Below are 6,569 nucleotides of genomic sequence, written 5' to 3' on the forward strand. Positions count from 1 at the left end.
GACATCCTCCTAGGCACTTAGTCAAATTTCCGCCTTTTTTTTGGACTTCCAGCGAGGAGAGGGACTAATTTGGCGTTCCAGACCCAGGTGGAGAACCATAGCACGTCGGCCTTCTTTAAGGGACATCCTCCTAGGCACTTAGTCAAATTCACGCCTTTTTTTTGGACTTCCAGCGAGGAGAGGGACAATTTTGCTTTCCTGACCCAGGTGGAGAACCATAGCACGTCGGCCTTCTTAAAGGGAAATGCTCCTAGGCACTTAGTCAAATTCACGCCTTTTTTTTGGACTTCCAGCGAGGAGAGGGACAATTTTGCTTTCCTGACCCAGGTGGAGAACCATAGCACGTCGGCCTTCTTAAAGGGAAATGCTCCTAGACACTTAGTCAAATTTACCAAACTTTTCTATAGAGCCCTGGTACTCTAAAATGATGACACATAGACAAAAAACCAAACTTTTCTATAGAGGCCTGGTACTCTAAAATGATGGCACTTAGTCAAATTTCCGCCTTTTTTTTGGACTTCCAGCGAGGAGAGGGACAATTTTGCTTTCCTGACCCAGGTGGAGAACCATAGCACGTCGGCCTCATAAAGGGACATCCTCCTAGGCACTTAGTCAAATTTCCGCCTTTTTTTTGGACTTCCAGCGAGGAGAGGGACTAATTTTGCGTTCCTGACCCAGGTGGAGAACCATAGCAGGTCGGCCTTCTTAAAGGGACATCCTCCTAGGCACTTAGTCAAATTTACGCCTTTTTTTTTGGACTTCCAGCGAGGAGAGGGACTAATTTTGCTTTCCTGACCCAGGTGGAGAACCATAGCAGGTCGGCCTTCTTAAAGGGACATCCTCCTAGGCACTTAGTCAAATTTACACCTTTTTTTTGGACTTCCAGCGAGGAGAGGGACTAATTTTGCGTTCCTGACCCAGGTGGAGAACCATAGCAGGTCGGCCTTCTTAAAGGGAAATGCTCCTAGACACTTAGTCAAATTTCCGCCTTTTTTTTTGGACTTCCAGCGAGGAGAGGGACTAATTTGGCGTTCCAGACCCAGGTGGAGAACCATAGCAGGTCGGCCTTCTTAAAGGGACATGCCCCTAGACACTTAGTCAAATTTACGCCTGAAAATAGGGCCCCAAAAGAACTGGAAATAATGTCTTTAATTCAGGGTGCATTTGCAGCGAGTGTCCACCAGAGGGCTCCAATTCCCCCACTATAGTCCTGGTACTCTAAAATGATGGCACTTAGTCAAATTTCCGCCTTTTTTTGATGACTTCCAACTAGGAGAGGGACTAATTTTGAGTTCCGGACCCGGGTGGAGAACCATAGCACGTCGGCCTTCTTAAAGGGACATCCTCCTAGGCACTTAGTCAAATTTCCGCCTTTTTTTTGGACTTCCAGCGAGGAGAGGGACTAATTTGGCGTTCCAGACCCAGGTGGAGAACCATAGCACGTCGGCCTTCTTTAAGGGACATCCTCCTAGGCACTTAGTCAAATTTACGCCTTTTTTTTGGACTTCCAGCGAGGAGAGGGACAATTTTGCTTTCCTGACCCAGGTGGAGAACCATAGCACGTCGGCCTTCTTAAAGGGAAATGCTCCTAGGCACTTAGTCAAATTCACGCCTTTTTTTTGGACTTCCAGCGAGGAGAGGGACAATTTTGCTTTCCTGACCCAGGTGGAGAACCATAGCACGTCGGCCTTCTTAAAGGGAAATGCTCCTAGGCACTTAGTCAAATTCACGCCTTTTTTTTGGACTTCCAGCGAGGAGAGGGACAATTTTGCTTTCCTGACCCAGGTGGAGAACCATAGCACGTCGGCCTTCTTAAAGGGAAATGCTCCTAGGCACTTAGTCAAATTCACGCCTTTTTTTTGGACTTCCAGCGAGGAGAGGGACAATTTTGCTTTCCTGACCCAGGTGGAGAACCATAGCACGTCGGCCTTCTTAAAGGGAAATGCTCCTAGGCACTTAGTCAAATTCACGCCTTTTTTTTGGACTTCCAGCGAGGAGAGGGACAATTTTGCTTTCCTGACCCAGGTGGAGAACCATAGCACGTCGGCCTTCTTAAAGGGAAATGCTCCTAGGCACTTAGTCAAATTCACGCCTTTTTTTTGGACTTCCAGCGAGGAGAGGGACTAATTTGGCGTTCCAGACCCAGGTGGAGAACCATAGCAGGTCGGCCTTCTTAAAGGGACATGCCCCTAGACACTTAGTCAAATTTACGCCTGAAAATAGGGCCCCAAAAGAACTGGAAATAATGTCTTTAATTCAGGGTGCATTTGCAGCGAGTGTCCACCAGAGGGCTCCAATTCCCCCACTATAGTCCTGGTACTCTAAAATGATGGCACTTAGTCAAATTTCCGCCTTTTTTTGATGACTTCCAACTAGGAGAGGGACTAATTTTGAGTTCCGGACCCGGGTGGAGAACCATAGCACGTCGGCCTTCTTAAAGGGACATCCTCCTAGGCACTTAGTCAAATTTCCGCCTTTTTTTTGGACTTCCAGCGAGGAGAGGGACTAATTTGGCGTTCCAGACCCAGGTGGAGAACCATAGCACGTCGGCCTTCTTTAAGGGACATCCTCCTAGGCACTTAGTCAAATTTACGCCTTTTTTTTGGACTTCCAGCGAGGAGAGGGACAATTTTGCTTTCCTGACCCAGGTGGAGAACCATAGCACGTCGGCCTTCTTAAAGGGACATCCTCCTAGGCACTTAGTCAAATTTCCGCCTTTTTTTTGGACTTCCAGCGAGGAGAGGGACTAATTTGGCGTTCCAGACCCAGGTGGAGAACCATAGCACGTCGGCCTTCTTTAAGGGACATCCTCCTAGGCACTTAGTCAAATTTACGCCTTTTTTTTGGACTTCCAGCGAGGAGAGGGACAATTTTGCTTTCCTGACCCAGGTGGAGAACCATAGCACGTCGGCCTTCTTAAAGGGACATCCTCCTAGGCACTTAGTCAAATTCACGCCTTTTTTTTGGACTTCCAGCGAGGAGAGGGACTAATTTGGCGCTCCGTACCCAGGTGGAGAACCATAGCACGTCGGCCTTCTTAAAGGGACATCCTCCTAGGCACTTAGTCAAATTCACGCCTTTTTTTTGGACTTCCAGCGAGGAGAGGGACAATTTTGCGTTCCTGACCCAGGTGGAGGACCATAGCACGTCGGCCTTCTTAAAGGGACATCCTCCTAGGCACTTAGTCAAATTCACGCCTTTTTTTTGGACTTCCAGCGAGGAGAGGGACTAATTTGGCGTTCCAGACCCAGGTGGAGAACCATAGCACGTCGGCCTTCTTAAAGGGAAATGCTCCTAGGCACTTAGTCAAATTCACGCCTTTTTTTTGGACTTCCAGCGAGGAGAGGGACAATTTTGCTTTCCTGACCCAGGTGGAGAACCATAGCACGTCGGCCTTCTTAAAGGGACATCCTCCTAGGCACTTAGTCAAATTTCCGCCTTTTTTTTGGACTTCCAGCGAGGAGAGGGACTAATTTGGCGTTCCAGACCCAGGTGGAGAACCATAGCACGTCGGCCTTCTTTAAGGGACATCCTCCTAGGCACTTAGTCAAATTTACGCCTTTTTTTTGGACTTCCAGCGAGGAGAGGGACAATTTTGCTTTCCTGACCCAGGTGGAGAACCATAGCACGTCGGCCTTCTTAAAGGGACATCCTCCTAGGCACTTAGTCAAATTCACGCCTTTTTTTTGGACTTCCAGCGAGGAGAGGGACTAATTTGGCGCTCCGTACCCAGGTGGAGAACCATAGCACGTCGGCCTTCTTAAAGGGACATCCTCCTAGGCACTTAGTCAAATTCACGCCTTTTTTTTGGACTTCCAGCGAGGAGAGGGACAATTTTGCGTTCCTGACCCAGGTGGAGGACCATAGCACGTCGGCCTTCTTAAAGGGACATCCTCCTAGGCACTTAGTCAAATTCACGCCTTTTTTTTGGACTTCCAGCGAGGAGAGGGACTAATTTGGCGTTCCAGACCCAGGTGGAGAACCATAGCACGTCGGCCTTCTTAAAGGGAAATGCTCCTAGGCACTTAGTCAAATTCACGCCTTTTTTTTGGACTTCCAGCGAGGAGAGGGACAATTTTGCTTTCCTGACCCAGGTGGAGAACCATATCACGTCGGCCTTCTTTAAGGGACATCCTCCTAGGCACTTAGTCAAATTTACGCCTTTTTTTTGGACTTCCAGCGAGGAGAGGGACAATTTTGCTTTCCTGACCCAGGTGGAGAACCATAGCACGTCGGCCTTCTTAAAGGGAAATGCTCCTAGGCACTTAGTCAAATTCACGCCTTTTTTTTGGACTTCCAGCGAGGAGAGGGACAATTTTGCTTTCCTGACCCAGGTGGAGAACCATAGCACGTCGGCCTTCTTAAAGGGAAATGCTCCTAGGCACTTAGTCAAATTCACGCCTTTTTTTTGGACTTCCAGCGAGGAGAGGGACAATTTTGCTTTCCTGACCCAGGTGGAGAACCATAGCACGTCGGCCTTCTTAAAGGGAAATGCTCCTAGGCACTTAGTCAAATTCACGCCTTTTTTTTGGACTTCCAGCGAGGAGAGGGACAATTTTGCTTTCCTGACCCAGGTGGAGAACCATAGCACGTCGGCCTTCTTAAAGGGACATCCTCCTAGGCACTTAGTCAAATTCACGCCTTTTTTTTGGACTTCCAGCGAGGAGAGGGACTAATTTGGCGTTCCAGACCCAGGTGGAGAACCATAGCAGGTCGGCCTTCTTAAAGGGACATGCCCCTAGACACTTAGTCAAATTTACGCCTGAAAATAGGGCCCCAAAAGAACTGGAAATAATGTCTTTAATTCAGGGTGCATTTGCAGCGAGTGTCCACCAGAGGGCTCCAATTCCCCCACTATAGTCCTGGTACTCTAAAATGATGGCACTTAGTCAAATTTCCGCCTTTTTTTGATGACTTCCAACTAGGAGAGGGACTAATTTTGAGTTCCGGACCCGGGTGGAGAACCATAGCACGTCGGCCTTCTTAAAGGGACATCCTCCTAGGCACTTAGTCAAATTTCCGCCTTTTTTTTGGACTTCCAGCGAGGAGAGGGACTAATTTGGCGTTCCAGACCCAGGTGGAGAACCATAGCACGTCGGCCTTCTTTAAGGGACATCCTCCTAGGCACTTAGTCAAATTTACGCCTTTTTTTTGGACTTCCAGCGAGGAGAGGGACAATTTTGCTTTCCTGACCCAGGTGGAGAACCATAGCACGTCGGCCTTCTTAAAGGGACATCCTCCTAGGCACTTAGTCAAATTCACGCCTTTTTTTTGGACTTCCAGCGAGGAGAGGGACAATTTTGCTTTCCTGACCCAGGTGGAGAACCATAGCACGTCGGCCTTCTTAAAGGGAAATGCTCCTAGGCACTTAGTCAAATTCACGCCTTTTTTTTGGACTTCCAGCGAGGAGAGGGACAATTTTGCTTTCCTGACCCAGGTGGAGAACCATAGCACGTCGGCCTTCTTAAAGGGAAATGCTCCTAGGCACTTAGTCAAATTCACGCCTTTTTTTTGGACTTCCAGCGAGGAGGGGGACAATTTTGCTTTCCTGACCCAGGTGGAGAACCATAGCACGTCGGCCTTCTTAAAGGGAAATGCTCCTAGGCACTTAGTCAAATTCACGCCTTTTTTTTGGACTTCCAGCGAGGAGAGGGACAATTTTGCTTTCCTGACCCAGGTGGAGAACCATAGCACGTCGGCCTTCTTAAAGGGAAATGCTCCTAGGCACTTAGTCAAATTCACGCCTTTTTTTTGGACTTCCAGCGAGGAGAGGGACTAATTTGGCGTTCCAGACCCAGGTGGAGAACCATAGCACGTCGGCCTTCTTAAAGGGACATCCTCCTAGGCACTTAGTCAAATTCACGCCTTTTTTTTGGACTTCCAGCGAGGAGAGGGACAATTTTGCTTTCCTGACCCAGGTGGAGAACCATAGCACGTCGGCCTTCTTAAAGGGAAATGCTCCTAGACACTTAGTCAAATTTACCAAACTTTTCTATAGAGCCCTGGTACTCTAAAATGATGACACATAGACAAAAAACCAAACTTTTCTCTAGAGGCCTGGTACTCTAAAATGATGACACATAGACAAAAAACCAAACTTTTCTATAGAGGCCTGGTACTCTAAAATAATGACACTTAGTCAAATTTCCGCCTTTTTTTGACTACTTCCAGCGAGGAGAGGGACTAATTTGGCGTTCCGTACCCAGGTGGAGAACCAAGGGACGTCGGCCTTCTTAAAGGGACATCCTCCTAGACACTTAGTCAAATTCACGCCTTTTTTTTGGACTTCCAGCGAGGAGAGGGACTAATTTTGCTTTCCGTACCCGGGTGGAGAACCATAGCACGTCGGCCTTCTTAAAGGGAAATGCTCCTAGGCACTTAGTCAAATTCACGCCTTTTTTTTGGACTTCCAGCGAGGAGAGGGACAATTTTGCTTTCCTGACCCAGGTGGAGAACCATAGCACGTCGGCCTTCTTAAAGGGACATCCTCCTAGGCACTTAGTCAAATTTCCGCCTTTTTTTTGGACTTCCAGCGAGGAGAGGGACTAATTTGGCGTTCCAGACCCAGG

Source organism: Nerophis lumbriciformis, unplaced genomic scaffold, assembly GCF_033978685.3.
Source record: "Nerophis lumbriciformis unplaced genomic scaffold, RoL_Nlum_v2.1 HiC_scaffold_87, whole genome shotgun sequence".
In the NCBI taxonomy this organism is placed as follows: Eukaryota; Metazoa; Chordata; class Actinopteri; order Syngnathiformes; family Syngnathidae; genus Nerophis; species Nerophis lumbriciformis.